This window comes from Dipodomys ordii, unplaced genomic scaffold (assembly GCF_000151885.1).
Source record: "Dipodomys ordii isolate 6190 unplaced genomic scaffold, Dord_2.0 Scaffold188, whole genome shotgun sequence".
Taxonomy (NCBI): domain Eukaryota; kingdom Metazoa; phylum Chordata; class Mammalia; order Rodentia; family Heteromyidae; genus Dipodomys; species Dipodomys ordii.
In genome coordinates this window covers 1,666,129-1,681,867 of record NW_012267404.1, presented here as the reverse complement: position 1 = coordinate 1,681,867, position 15,739 = coordinate 1,666,129, and the positions used below count along the sequence as shown (strand labels likewise).

The 15,739-nt window shown below is 42.7% G+C and overlaps 1 pseudogene; it reads right to left on the bottom strand.

The window, feature by feature from the left end:
- Window positions 1-212: 212 nt before the first annotated feature.
- Window positions 213-1,213, bottom strand: LOC105999349 (annotated as a pseudogene).
- Window positions 1,214-15,739: the final 14,526 nt, after the last annotated feature.

Genomic DNA, 15,739 nt, shown 5'->3' with positions numbered 1-15,739 from the left:
TATTAATAGAAATCAGCCATGAACTGGGGTCATCTTAAGTAACCTCATTTAAACTACCATTTTTAAATATAAGAAAAGTAATTTCTTGGTCCAAATTAATGAAACTTTTAAAAAGATTTTCTTTAGAGAAGCACTGAAGGCAATGCTTTTTCAGACACATTCTGATACTCAAAATCACGTTATAACAGAATTCTAGATTAACCTTTTAATCATTATCTTTCTTTAAAAGATGATACATTTCCATCTCTCTGGGAGATATTTTCAGCTGTGTGTTGTTCAATTCCACAGGGTAAGCTTTCTTCATTATTATTAAGAACTTCATACATGTTAGAGAGATTGCCATTCACTGCTTTTTCATCTTCTCAAAAAGACACAGACTTGCAAGACTAAAGCTGACGTTCTTAAAGGCAGGCAACAAGAATATCCCCATAATGATAGTGAGGAAGCCACTCAAAGTCTCAATGATATCATCAACAGGCATGTGTTGCCACTCTTTAAAAAGTAGCTGAACAAGTTAAAACTTGAAGTTGTAAAGAATACATAATAGATGGGAGTCACGATAGCGTGCTAAATATGTCCAGAGCTCGGTTTAAATAATTAATCTATGTGCTCACACAGACTACAAGGCTCAGCAGCAGGATCCAGGGCAGGAGATGCCGCAACACTGGCTTTGAAGCCAACAGCTCTTTGATGGCGATGCCCAGGCCCTTCACACAGGAGCCAGAACATGTTCCAATCACAAAGCAGATCATGATGTACACGAGGATGTTTGTCCATGGTGAGGTCCCACCACAAAGATTAGTATCAAGGACACATAATGACCACAAGAGTTGCAAAGACCACAAAACCAGGACCACCCAACTTAGGTGACATTTCATGCAAGGTCTCCATCTCTTTTTTTGGAGTGTGGATGACCATTACTGTAGATCCCAGAATGCTTAGCAAACACCCAGTTTTCCCATGAACATGAAGTCTTCCATTTAGAAAATATGAAGAAAGAATGGCACTTAGAAGGACGCTGGGGGCTCCTGGCGGGGTCACTAGCGTGGCTGGGGAAACGTACGTGCAGCAGAGTGGGCCACCCCACCCGCCCCCATGGCAGCGTCCAGCCCACCGTCACCCTCTCTAAGACAGGTATGTCCCACCTTGACCTGCTCTGCTGGAACCTTTCCTGGCAAGTCGCAAAAGGCCTTTCGTTTTCAAAATGGAACTTCCCCCAGTGAAAATGCTGCAGGCCATAGTTCATCCCAGACAGAAATAAAAGTCGCCTGTTCACCGACCCAGGGCTGGCTGAGGAGGTCCGCCCAAACCACACACAACGGCTGTGGAGAACTTGAGAGAGCTCGCGGCCAGCATGGAGCCCACGAGGCAGAACTCCCAGGGATGGAGGCCGCGGAGGGACGCATGGCGCGGCGCTGTGACCCACACCGCGGAAGGTTACTGGGGAACAGGTGGGGAGGCAGGTCGCCCTGAGCCGGCCGCAGGTCGCCCTGAGCAGGCCGCGGGCCTGCAGGTCGGCCCGAGGCCTGGAAGAACGGAAGTAGCTCCTCACTCCGTCTGCAGGGCAGGCCGGCCGGGCGCCTCAGCTCATACCCCCAAACAGGCCGCTCCCTCTGGCATCCACGCCGCCAAGGCCTTCCCGCCTTCATGACTGCTGCCCGAGGGGAGGTGTGAGCATCGGGAGCCGCTGCTGTCTGTCCGGTCCATGGGAGCGCCCGGAGAAACCTAGGAAGACCTCCAGCTCCCCGCCTCCACCGCGGGCAACTCAGGAATTTCTCTATTAAGTCTTGGACTTGACTGTTCTTACATATATTATTCCGAATTCTCACAGTAACGCACATGAGATGAACCTCATTTTACCTATAAGAAACGCTGGAGAAGTTAAAAAAAAATCCACCCAACGTTACTTCCTGATGGAGAAAAGGTTAAAAACAAAGATCATTTGTTCTAAAGTCCATATGAAACTATTGTTGTTTCTTCTTTTCTTTTTCTTTGTTTTTTTTTTTTTTAAATTTCCTGCCAGGCATCGAAGGCTCAGGTCTGTAATTCTAGCTACTTGGGAGGCTGAAATCTGAGGATCACGGTTCAAAGCCAGCCCAAGCAGCAAAGTCCATGAAAGAAACTCATCTCCAATTACCCCCCCCCAAAAAAGCTGGAGTTGTGGCTCAAGTGGTAGAGCACTCACCTTGAACAGCTCAGGAACAGTACCAGGCCCCAAGATCAAGCTCTAGTACCGGTACACACACACACACACACACACACACACACACACACACACATTCTGTAATTCTATGAGAAACTTCCAACTTCCCAGACACTTTTGCCTCACTCCCATCTCATCCAGTGCTCTGCTGTCTCTGAGCCAGGTGGCTTCTGGACCTAATATTGTCCTTCTAGCCCTCATCTTATCATGACATCTAACTTTGTCCATGGCTCTAACTTTGGATACCCTGCTAAATAAAGTGTTTAAGTTTGGATTGTTTCTATCTTTTGGCTATTGTGAATAGTACTGCTGGGAAGATTACTATAACTTTTTCAGTTATTTTGGGAATATTCCAGAAGTGTCATCATTGGATCATATTGTAATTCTATGTTGAATGTATTGGGAACTGCCAAGCTATTTTACTTATTATCTACACCACTTTAGATTCCCATTAGCAAATGTACAAGAATTCTAATTTCTTCATATATTTTGCCAGTATTTGATGTTTTTGTTTGTTTTGGGCAGTATTGGGGTTTGAACTCAGGGCCTCATGCTTGCTCAGCTCATGGCACTATACAGTTGAACCATCACTTCAGCCCCTTTTCATGCTGTTTATTTTTGAGATAGGGCCTCACTTCCTTCTATAGGCACATGTCTGGATGCCAGTCCTTCTAATGTATGCTTCCTGTCATACATAGCTGGAATGCCAGTAGGTGCTACTACTACTTTTGTGGCAATGGAGTCTCATGAAATTTTTTACCTGGGCTGACCTAGAACAGTGAGCTTCACAGCCTTAGCCTCCTATATAACTAGGAGGCAGTATAGACTCTACCCTCAGGCAATGAAGTGGCTCTAAAAAGAAACAGGCTTCTTTCAGGACTCCAGAGCTTGGACAAGCCAAGAAGCACAGGATAGCCTGGAGCCTACACTGGGTATTTGGGGTTGGGAAGATCAGCTTCCTGCAGAGGCAGGTGTGGTGCAGAGCTGTCTGAGACTGAGGCTGGCAGTATGGGGCTGGGATGGGGATGAGTAGTCAACATAAAGAGAGGAAATGCCTGGAACTCAAGGCCTTCCTGAATACAGTGAGGATATCAGTGCTCTCTAAGCATGATGGCACCCAATGGCCCTTCATTCCCAACAGTACCTGCATCTGTTCATGGAGGACTCTCCCCTCAGATTCTCATCCCTCTCCCTGGATCCCAAGAGCCAAAAGTACCAAGGCACTTGGGAGCATTCCATAATCAATGATCAACTGATAGCTGTCCTGATCAAGTTGCCCCTGAACTATGACCTATGTGTCTTAAGAGCACATCTGGGGAGTTAAATTGATCCTCATTGGACTATTGTTAGCACACCTTGATTGGATTTCTCCCTCTCTGCCCCATTTCTTATGTACTTGCTTCTGGGTTTCTCTAGAAATTGTGTGTGTGTGTGTGTGTGTGTGTGTGTGTGTGTGTGGTGTGTGCCAGTACTCAGGGCCTAAGCATTTTCACTCAGGGCCTGAGCTTTTTGCGCAAGGCTGGCATTATACCACTTGAGTCACAGCTCTACTTCTGGCTTTTTTGGTGGTTAATTAGAGATGAGTCTCACAGACTTTTGTGTCCGGGCTTGCTTTAAATCATAATTCCCAGATCTCAGCCTCCTAAGTAGCTAGGATTATAGGCATGAGCAACTGGCACCTGGCTACTGAAAATACTTTTGAACACACAATTTGACAAGGATCTTGGAGACTATCTGCCTTTTAGAAATAGCACCTACTACTGTGCCTCTCCTGGGTGCATCATAAATAGTTGGAGAGAGAAATACAGAGACAGAGGGGCATTCTGGCATGGCCTGAGCTACTTCTGTCCACAGACAAGAACTCAGGCCTGACCGGGACAGCTGATGGTCAGAAAAGAACAGTTCACTACAGAAAAAGCATTGTAACTTGGGGGCAGATAAAACCAACACTTCATCCTGTGAGTAGAATTTCCTCTTGTTTTCCTTTAGTGAACACCTTCACAAACCACAATGGGTTAGGTATAGCATCTCTTTGACTCGGTCTTGCAAAAAGTTCAATATCAGGTCAAAAACTGGAGAAAGGAAGGTGAGAACAGAGTAGGTGAGAGGGAGGAGGTAGCTACAGACTGAGACCAGTGGCCAAAGAGTGGCAAATGTCCTTCCTTTCTCTCATTCTCTTATTTATAGTTCTGACAGGGCATGACAGAGAAAGTGGCACTGTGGTGGGTCAGTCACTGTGGCAGGTAAAGTCATATCCCTCGCAAAGGTATTCATTTCTTAATCTGTAGAACCTGTGAATAAGTTACCTTACATGGCAAACTGGCCGTGAAATAGAGAAATAGGCCAAATTATTGAAGTAGATCCAATATAATCACAGGGTTCTTTTAAGAGACAGATAAGCGGGTGAAGGCCTTACCATGGCTGTGAAGGCCACATTAAGGAAATACAGCCACACAGGGGACAGTGGCCTGTTGGATTGGGAGCAAAAGTCTGTTACAGTTCACAAAAGACTGGGGTCAGACTGGATTGAGGAAAAAGGATAGAGTCTGCCACAATAGTCCAGGACAGAGATTATCAAAAGTTGATGAAAACAGGTATCTAGGAGGTAGAGAGAGAGAAAGAGGACCAGATTCAGGTGCTCTCAGAGAGCTTGGAAGCTAAGTGAAGATGAAGAATGAGATGCTGAAGGTAAATACAGGATTTTTTTAAACTATATACTCATTACTGTAATTTCAAGGATTAAGTCTTAAATGTCTATATCCATACTCAAAGGAAAGCCTCAGATCGCCTTCCCCTCTACCTTCAGCTGCACTGGAGTCTATACTTAGAGCATATGGAAAGAACTTGTGATTGAAGTCAGCAGAGATGATATATGTAAGATGACTACCAGAAAACCTGCAAGGTCCATAGCTTCCCTCTGAGAAGAAGGCCATTTTCTTCATCTCCTTTTCCTCCTTCTCCTCCTCCTCCTCCTCTTTTTTTGCGCCAGTACTGGGGTTTGAATTCAAGACCTCTCATTCTTGCTTGGCTTTTCCCTTCAAAGCTGGCTCTCTAGCACTTGAGACACACCTCCTTTCAGCTTTTTGCTTGTTAACTGCAGTTAAATGTCTCACAGACTTTTCTGCCGGGGCTGGCTTTAAACCTTGACCCTCAGATCTCAGGCACCTGAGTAACTAGATGACTGGCAAGAGCCATCAGAGCCCTGCTTCCTGTTTTCTCCTTTTGTCTCTTGGACATGTACTAAAAGGGGCCCCACAGTGAAACATCTGGACGGGCACCAGTCCTCTCCTCTGCTTTTTGTTCTCCTGACTTCCATCAAGGGACAACCCAGGAAGTGAACTTGGCAATGACTTTAGCACTTCTGCAGTAGCCACACTGGTATCACTTTTCAACTTGAAAAATATTTCAGATTTTTGCCCCAGGTCAGAGATTCCTCTCTCAGGTACAAATGTCAGCACAGACTGGAGTCAGTGCTCTGACAAGAAGGCCTAGAGCTTACATATTCCAAATTGCACCTGACTTCTGGCGCTCTACTGGGAAGAAACCAGCACAAGCTGTTGAGAAATGATGAATAGTCTCTCAACCGTGATGTGCAGAGTGATTGATCCACACCGCCAGGATTTGAAGAATGAGATACATCTGAAGGCGACCTGCGTGTGTAACATCGTAAAAGATGTCCGATGAAAGATTTCTGCTCAAGAGGACTTGTCTCTTCCTTCGCTTGGCCTCCCATTCAGGCTCTCTATATGGGAATATATTACAGTGGGGGTGTTTTTTTGCAGGTAATATTTCACAAATGACATTTTTAATCTGCCTCAAAAATGTAAACAGAGCAAGGGTGTTCCGCAGACACTGCCCTGAGCAACTGTCAGATGGCAAATGCAGTGGAAAGGTTAGCCTGTCTCCAGTTTAACTAAGTTCAGGAATGCTGTGAAAACAGGTGTTGTCTGACACAAGCAATAATTACCTTTCACCTTGATGGATGTTAGTTTAATCTGTTCCTTACACAGAAGTGTGGTCTCAGCTGATGTCCATTCAGTACTCCAAAAGCACATGAGTGGGTACAGTGAGGCTGGCATGTGACATTATTGACAGGATGAGGATTTGAGGGTCTTTTGATTGATTTTTCAGAAGGACAGTTCATTATTTCTCATGTTTGCCCAATAAATATTTAAATCTAGATAGATATTGTGGTATTCTATGTAGGTAGCGACATTTTCATTAATGGATTTTTAAAAGAGTTTCATTGATAGCATGATTCAGTCTAATGACTTTAACAGAAAAAGGAAAATGAATTACTAAAACATTTTCATGAGACATGCCTACACACCCTATACCCTCATACCCTGGGACAAATTACTCAAACAGGAACTGCATGGTTAGCTGGGGTAAAATAGAAAGAATATTTCCAGGGGCTGATCATAAGCATTCTTCTTCAAGATCTTTCAAACCAGAGAGTTTATAACTTGAAGAATTACTTATGTGAGACACACATGTGACTCAGAGGCTCAATGAGTTCTTTCTGTGCTAAGGGGGATGGAGCACATTCACAAAATGATGCTTTCTTTCCATCTTCTAGCATTTTGTTTTACTGTGTTGTGTTTGTTTGTTTTTTTAAGCAGTGACAACTCAAAATATTTACTTCGGCAGTCTTTGGGACATAGGTTCCCTTTAAAGATATTCCTGGCTTACCCAGAGCATAGCGCATAGTTCACCCTTCCATACACGTGAGGATACAACCTGTACTGCAGAGGCAGGCCAAGATGGCACTGTATGCCTAGGGATTACTAGTACATATGACTAAATCTCCTAACATTTGCTGATAAATGTATCATCAGAGTAAAACTTTAGTGTCCTGAATACAATAGTTCTTATCTGTCATTTACTTGGTATTTCCCACAGAGCAGTTTAAGGAGGCTATCCCAACAACAGTACTAATCTGGCATTATTATTCTAATGTTCCAATGGCAAAAATTAGGGTTTAAAAAGGTAACTCTCCTACAACAAGTTACAAAGCTCCAACTTGCACACTAAATTGTAAAGCCAGAGTGCAAATACCCACAGCCTAACTTAAAATTCATCCTGTCTTAAGATTTGTCCTGTCTGCTTGCCCTAAACTATTTCCCAACATGCATGAAACTTGATGGCAGAGTTAGTTAATGAGTTTCAGACTTCCTTGGTAAATTAAGGAGCACAAACTCAAGTGTAAGAGTCAAATCTTTCATTTTATGCCTGGAAAAGGACTTCTTATCCACTTATGCCACATGAGTGGTAGCTATTCTTCCCCCCTGTTCTTTGCCTTCCAATGTCCATGTTGTCTTAGACCCACTTGCTTCTACATCGCTTTGCATATTGGGTAACCTAGAAGATCCTTACCCCTGCAACTCTTATGAAACAGAGCAGCACTCCTAATTCCTCTTCTCACTTTTACCAACTAGTGAGTTTAAGTGCTGGTTATTGCTTCAGTTGTTGCATTTGTTCCTTTCTTTTCCTCTCTCACCCCTTAGCTGGGTAGCTGCCTGTTGGCTGCCCAAGTTCATTCCAGAAACATCTATCCTTCCCTATGTTAGAGGTTTCAAGCCATACAATCAATAGTTAAGAAAGCCTGAAGAACAGCCTAGGGCTAAATGCAAAGCTAATAATCAAAGGATGCAGTAATAGCCAAGGAAAGATGGTTCTGCTCTCCAGGAGAAACTGTGAGTCCCTATGTGGGAAAGACTCAGCGAGCAGGGCCAGTACAGGGAGAGGCTGCATTTCAGGAACCCTCAGCCCAGGTCAGTAGCCAATTTGCAGACCCAGAATGCAGACACGGAAGTACCAAAGGCCCTACCCATATCGACTCAGCCAAAGCCACAGAATCAGAATGCTGTTAACCCACAGTTGGAATAAAATGATAGTTTGGACTAAATGAAAGGCTCAAAAAGAAATGGCATGGTGAAGCAGTGACCCAAGTCCAACAGTAGGACCAATTCCCTTCCCACGGATGCCACAGTGATCTGGCCATGAGGTTTACAATACTTCTCCAACCACCACCCTTCCCAAACTCTCAGGAAGACCATCCCACTAACATGATGTTGAAGGGAGACTCAAAGGTCCTGCTTAGGATCCTTTATTTATTCTCTGCTCTCTTTTTTCTAGACATACTCATGAACATGTGAGTCTTTCCTATGATTCGTGTCATTCCCTCCGAATCATATGGAGGAGAAGAGCAGATCCTTGAGGCCTTCCACATGCCCAGCTCCCCACAGTAAACATCTACAAATGGGCTTATTTTGCTAATAGTGCCCACATGGTCTTCCTCACTGAGTGTCTTATTTCTATACTAGAAAAAGTAAGGAGGAAAAGAAAAGGAGATAAGAGAGGAGAAAAGACTCCATCTAGTCATCCAGCCATCACTTTGGTTACTCCAGAAGTGATGTGTCTGAGTCCTTCCAGAAAGACTACTCAACGTGGTGCCTGATGAATAACATTTGGTGGTGTGCTTTGTCAAATTTAATGCATGCATTAAATTTATATGTACATATATGTTGTGCCAGTAACTGGGGCTTGGACTCAGGGCGTAGGCACTGCACCTGAGCCTTTTTGCTTAAGGCTAACACTCTACTACTTGAGCTACTGTGTCACTTCTGGATTTTTTGGTGCTTAATTAAAGAGTCTCATGGACTTTTCTGCCTGGGCTGGCTTCAAACTGCAATCCTCAGATCTTGGCCTCCTTAGTAGCCAGGATTATAGGTGTGAGCCACTGGTGCCCAGCTGAATTAATATTTTAAAGGCTCTCATAGTTCGAGAATGCCAAGAAAGCAAGCACTCTGAATATCCATTTATATACCTGTTCTAGGAACAGATATAATGAATGAATTATACTGTAACAAATGCAGTGTGATATCCCAGAAATAAAGGCAGCAGATTTTCAGGAAAATGGCAGAGCTCAATAGTAATCTGAAAACCTATGTGACCTCTGCTTCAGGACTTCTGTCAGCAAGCTGTGAAAGCTAAGTTCTTCAGGATTTAATCTCCATCCCCCAACTACCCATAAGTCAGATGCAGGCTGTCCCAGGAAGAGCCTCCTGGTTAGAGTTCTATTCCAAAGACAAACCTATAGTTACACCTATGTACATATCCAGAACTAAAAAGTCGATGGTAAGACAAAAAGAGATGAACACACACTAATTTCAGTGAGGCTAGCCTAAAAAAAAACTGCTAATTTTAAAACCTTCATGTAGCCAGGCACAGATGGCTCATGCTTATAATCTTAGCTACTCAGGAGGCTGAGATCTGAAGATCACAATTGAAAGTCAGCTGGGCAGGAAAGTCCATGCAACTCTTATCTCCAAATAACCACCAGGAAACTGGAAGTGGAGCTGTGGCTCAAAGCAGTAGAGCACTAGCCTTGAGCAAAACAGTTCAAGGATAGTGCTCAAGTCCTCAATGCAAACTCCATGATGGATCAAAAAGAAATCTTCATGTAAACATACATACAACACACAGATACTAGTTTTGGTTTGGATTTAATAGCAAGGAGTGAATAAATCCCAGCATTCTGAAAGCTCACTTTGACTACTGTAAGAAACAAAGAAATGAAAATTGATCAGCCATCCTCACAAGGAAGTTTCTACAACTCAAAACTCAGCTGACTTAAATCTGTGTTTCTGAGTGCTTACTACACTTCCATACTAGGACAAGAAATCCAAAGTTGAATGTGACATTGTCCCTGGCCTTGAAAAATCTTATAACCTGGCTAACTATCACAGCCAGCTCTCTGACTTCCATTTGTAGTCTTTTAACCAATGTCACATCTTAAAGGTTACACAGCCCTAGAACAAGAACTTCCGTATCACAGTCAGTTTTTACTACTGATACCTCAGCCATGAATCTTAGTCAACAAAGTAAACATTAAAGGATAGTAGCAGTTATTGGACACTAGGTGACCAATGCCACCACTGTATTAAAGGACATTCATGACAGGGAGCACTCCCTACTGTTTCTCAGCCTCACAATGAAAATGGAGGGTGAGAGCAGCTGAAGAACTGACTGGGGTCTTGCACCTAGGAAGTGGTAAAGCTAAGATTTGAACCCACATCCACCTGACTCTGGAATTTCAATTCTTAATTACTAAGCTGCATGATTTAACTGAATGGCACAGTGATTCCTGGTGGCCATTTGCAAATCTTGGTTCCAGTTGTACCCTAAGAATGGAATGAGAGAATGTATATGGCAAAAGTCTTAGAATGTCACAAAGGAAATCTCCTAGATAACATGGAACTACAGGAAGAAGTAGATAGACAGGTAGATGGAAAATTTGGCCAAGGAAGAGAACAACAATTGGAATAAATGGACACCAGTGGCAAATAGGGTCAGAAAGGGAAACTAGGGCAGGCTGAACTAAGAATCTCTCTTGTAATCCATGTAGAATTGTTGAAGACTCATGACCAGGAAAATGTCATAAAGACATTGGTAGAGACAATCAAATGGGGGAGGGCAGTGGCAGGGTGAATGGGAGAATGCTAGAGAGGCAGAGGAAATTATGTCCATCATCTAGGATGGAATAAGAAGACTTGAACAGCCTTCACATATTTCCTTGCATGTAAGCTGCTGGCACTGAGACAGGAACGTACCCGAAGAAGAGGGGAAAATGAAGGAGAGAGAAAAAGGAAGGAGACTTTGGTTGGATTTGGAGGCTGGATAATGGGAAACTGAGAAAACTAAGTTTGGGAATCATGATCAGTGGTGCTGTCATGAACAGAAGGGAAATCAGACAGGAAAAGTGGGTTTGTGGCTTTGGGAGTTTGAATGTGATCGTCAGAATGAATTTTGTGTTTGAAGTTTAATGTGATAGAGCCACCAAGCATTCATACTCCACCACAAAGCCTGAAGCACAGAAGAGCTATCAGAGCTAAAGTGTCTATTTGAGAGCATATACTTCCAGGATCACGTTTGTTCTTTGTGCCTAAGGTAAACAAATAAATAACAATAACCAAAAGAACATTCATCGGGATGCATTGTACTCACAAATTGATATGTTTAATTGAAACCCTTTGTACAACTACATAAAGATAATTTTAAGATTTTTTTTAAACAAACAAAAATCTGAAGCCCTTCTGTCTAATTTCAAAATGGAGTGGGCTTGTAGCAGTGGAGGTGTTACTGACTGTCCATTTGTCAAATTTTGACGTTAACACTTTACATAAATAGTTTGTCTCTTCCTCACAATCCTGTGAGAAGAAGGACCCATGTTCCCATTTAATAAGTCTCAGAAATGTTGGTTAGACTTCACAAGATTCATAACTTATGCATAGCAGAACTAGGATTTGATATCCAACATCTAATGTTTCCAATTGTAGCTGCAGTGCTAGTTCAATGGCATTAGCTCAAAGGTCAAGGTCAGGACAGTCCTCTGACTCATTAGCCAGTAAACATGTCCCCTCTGAGACTCTAGAATATAGCTACCAATCTTCTAGCTTGTAACTCTGAGCCCAACATAGCCGAAAAGCTCCTGGAAAATTCTTCTGTCCCTGGTATTTGGATCTGGTAAGATACCTATGGCCCATCCAACTTCTCAGATCTGATTTCAATGTTATTAACAGAAATAGCTACCTTTAATAGCAATATGTAGGATTTTTTTAAGTCCTAAGAAAGTCAAATAAGAGTATTATTGAAAAGACAACTGACTTAGAAAAGCCCATTTATGAAATCATATGTTTCAAATTGCCCTTGGGACACTGTTCAAAAAGATTCTGAGAAGAGCCAAGCTACTCCGAAGCCATTTCCTGAGAATTGTGTGAAGAATTCCCCTTTTGTATATTGTATTCCTCAGGTAAGAACTGAAGTGATTGTATGTTAATTAAAAATGCCATGCTGGAGTCTCTAACACATACTTCACTCAAAGACAATCATTCTGCAAAACAGAGCCGCCAATAATTGGACCCTTCTGCAGCCTGGCACCTTATCTTTCCCCTTGGGAAAGAACTGTCTTCTAGAAATGCAGACAGCTCGTCCCCAGACACAGGGAGTTGTCACCAGTCTCTAATAACTGCTTTTCTTGCCAGGAAGATGGGCAAGCCAGGGCAAGCCCATGGCCTGCACCATCTGTGTCCCATTCACTCTTCTCAGTGAGCCAGCCCTCTTACCTTCAGAGTAGGGTAGGACCCAGCAAAGGATCTTCCTGCATGGGACACAAGAGATTCTCACTGCAAGAGAATCGTTCATTCCAGACCACCTAAACTAAACACATCCCGCCCACACCCGGCCGGCTGGTCAACTCCCATACATAAAGTGAGCTACTCATACACAAGCTATTTCAGATTGAACTGCCTGGGAATCTTGCTTCCATGGTTGGAATTAGAACAAGGTTTGAACTTTGAACTTGTGGAAAAGTTATGCTTGAGAGTTTTAAGATGAGTATGAGTTTCTTTGAGGAGTAGAATCTGATGCGTTAGTACCTCAATGAGCTCTTTCTGGGGATATCAAGATTTTGTTTTGTTATTTCTCTTGCATGTTACATTCAAACTGGGTTTAGTTTTGAAGGAGCAGGCTCCCCAACATCAAGATATTAAGATTTCTATGAACCGGGCTCTCACCTGTAATCCTAGCTACTCTGGAGGCTGAGCTCTGAGGATCTCGGTTCAAAGCCAGCCCAGGCAGGAAAGGCTGTGAGACTCTTATCCCCAATAAACCACCAGAAAACCAGAAGTGGCGCTGTGACTCAAGTGATAGAGTGCTCACCTTAAGCTGAAGAACTGAGGGACAGTGCCCAGGCCCAAAGTCCAAGCTCCACGACAGACCGGAAAAAAAAAAAAAAACATTTCTATGATTTTATACTTGTCTTTCATACTCTGGCTATCTCCTAGTAACTAGATAATCTACAAGATTGCAGCCTCCATTTGAAGAATGAGAGCTAAAGACAAAACAGCAAGCTTCCTTTTCTAAAGAAGAAGAGAGGTGGGCTCACATATATGACTGATCCATTTTGTCCACTGTAAGCCAGGCTATGGAATAACAAGTAGATCCACAAAGATCCATTTTGTTGGCCTTACATATAATTTTTCCCTTGTCATTTAGGACACTGTGGACTCCTTCTCACAGGTGTTCTTAAAGACAAGGACAGAGTACTCTTCCACTTAGTAATTGTAGTGAAGACACGGTCCCTAGCTAGGTAATTAGAGACAGAAAATGGCAAGCAGGACCAGTTCCAAGATGACTGGAAGGAATGATGCAGCAAGAAATGTCCATCTGGTTCCCATGGGGTTCTGGGGCTTGAGCTCATATGCACTTTGAGGTTGAGGACCAGCCTCGCCTCCCACCATCCAATCAGGAGTCTTTTCTAGACAGCTTCCAAACACATGCTCCAAAGCAGGGAAACCAATCATGAGACTCTTCACAGAACATGTTCACCCTTTGACCAATCACGAGACTCCTACAGAGCATGCCCTCCACCCCTGGGTCAATCAGTCCCAGAACACACCCTGATAGGGAAGAAGCAAGAGACTCCGTACCGAGTGGGCCCTGAGAGAGACTGTGGACACCCCATTCCCAGACTCCTATTTGCACAAGGAGTTCGTTTCTCTGTTCTTTCAGTGTCAAATAAACTTGCTCTGTCGACTTTATTCTGCAGAAAAAATAAACTCAGACCCTAAACTCTAACAGCCTCATGTTCTAATAGAGGAAGGAAATTAAGGCCCAAAGCAAACCTAACAGCTGGTATGTGGCAGTGTTGGGACTCAATCCATACGGTGGCCAATTGTCACTAATTTGTTTCCCTCCTGGGAAATGGTCTCAAGAGTGAAGACTCAGAATTCAGCCATTCCTAACCCAGATCCCAATTCTGTTTCGTTCTCCTACCCATCAGCCACAAACCTTCTTAATCTATATGTGAAGTGCACAACTCAGTGTTGGCCTGGAGATGAGGGAGGTAACTGTACACCAGTCCCTTACCAAGTCCCTAGTAACAAAAGAGTGTCCCGGGATCTGGCATAGAGAAAGTGTTTCATCAGCAAAACTTTAAATAACTTCACAAGCAATTCAAAGATGGGTTTCTGCATTTATGTCTTTGAAGGAAGTCCTAGGCACCACTACATCTCTGTGGCCTACAATGACCTACTCTCTGGCTATCAACCAACTCATTTACAACTGAGAAGGGAGCTTTTTGACCCTTTCTATCTAAAAATCAAGGGAGTGTATAATGGTGGTTTGTAAATTTCTTATTAATAGAAGGGCCGCCTGGTCTCAAGGAGACATTTCTACAGTTCTTCACCATAGGACTGTGCAGCCCACTAATGTGTGTCAGATGGCCACACCTACCCGGGCTAGCATGCAGAATTAGCCAAAGAAGCCAAATTTCCTACAAAGTGAGTTCCTGTTAAGTGAATTCTACTTTTTATGGGTCTCCTAATTAGGAATTAATTTGTTTGGGCTTACAAGAAATAATAGTGGCAGGAGACAATAAAAGCACACTTAGGTAAGCAATCAAGAGAAAACTTTACATAAGCCAGCATCAGTGGCTCAAGCCACAGATGTTCAAAACCAGCCAGGAAAGACAAATGTGCAAATCTCTTATCTCCAATTAACCAGCAAAAATATGGAAGTGGGGCCAGGACTCATGCAATAGAGCATCGGTTTTGAGTGAAAAACTTTAGTGAAAGTGAGAGGCCCTGATTCAAGGCCCTGATTCAGTCATAAACCAATCATTCAACAAATAAAAATGGAAACAAGCCACCAAAAGTAAAAGTCAAAATAAACAACAAACAGAGCTGCCAACAGTGAGAGTCAAAAGAACAAACAGAGCCTTTTAAGACAAAGATTTCAGGTATTACAATTACCAGGTTGAAAACATAAAATAAGAATGTTGACTATGTGTTCATAATGTCTCAAGTGTTTTAAATATTTAGCCTATTTAACATAAAAGACTCAAAAGCATAAGTAAAAAGCACATCTGAAAATAAGCCAAATAAAATGTCTTCTAGAAATAATTAAAACTTAAAATTCAAGTGGAGAGGAGGTAATAACACCTAAAGAAACCAAATATAGCTGATGAAATTATACAGAATACTCCATAAAAAGAAAAAGAACAAAATATGAGAGAGGATAAGTAAGAAAGTGGAGAGCAAAAAGTTTCCATAGACTTCTAATTGCTATTCCAGAAGAATATTCCAGAATGAGAGAATGCTGAGAATTTTCCAAAATTGACATAAGATTCCAATCCCTTCTCTCAGGAATTCCAATAAACTCACAGCGAGGTAAATTCTACACAAAGGGAAGATCTAAAAGTAATCTGAATGCAATGACAGAACCCTTCAAAGGAATGGAACTTGGGTTAAAGAAGATTTCCTAACAACAGAGATGGAAGTCAATAGACAATTGAGTAAAATCTTCAAAGTGCTGATAGAAACTAACGTTCACTCTCAAACTATACACTCAGAGAAAGTATCTTTTAAGAATGAAGGTAAAGACAGAGTAGGAGAGACACTTGAACTAATAGGCACAGGAAGGAACTTCCTGAACAGAGTCCCAGGGTCACAACAAGTTGGAGAGAGACTCGAC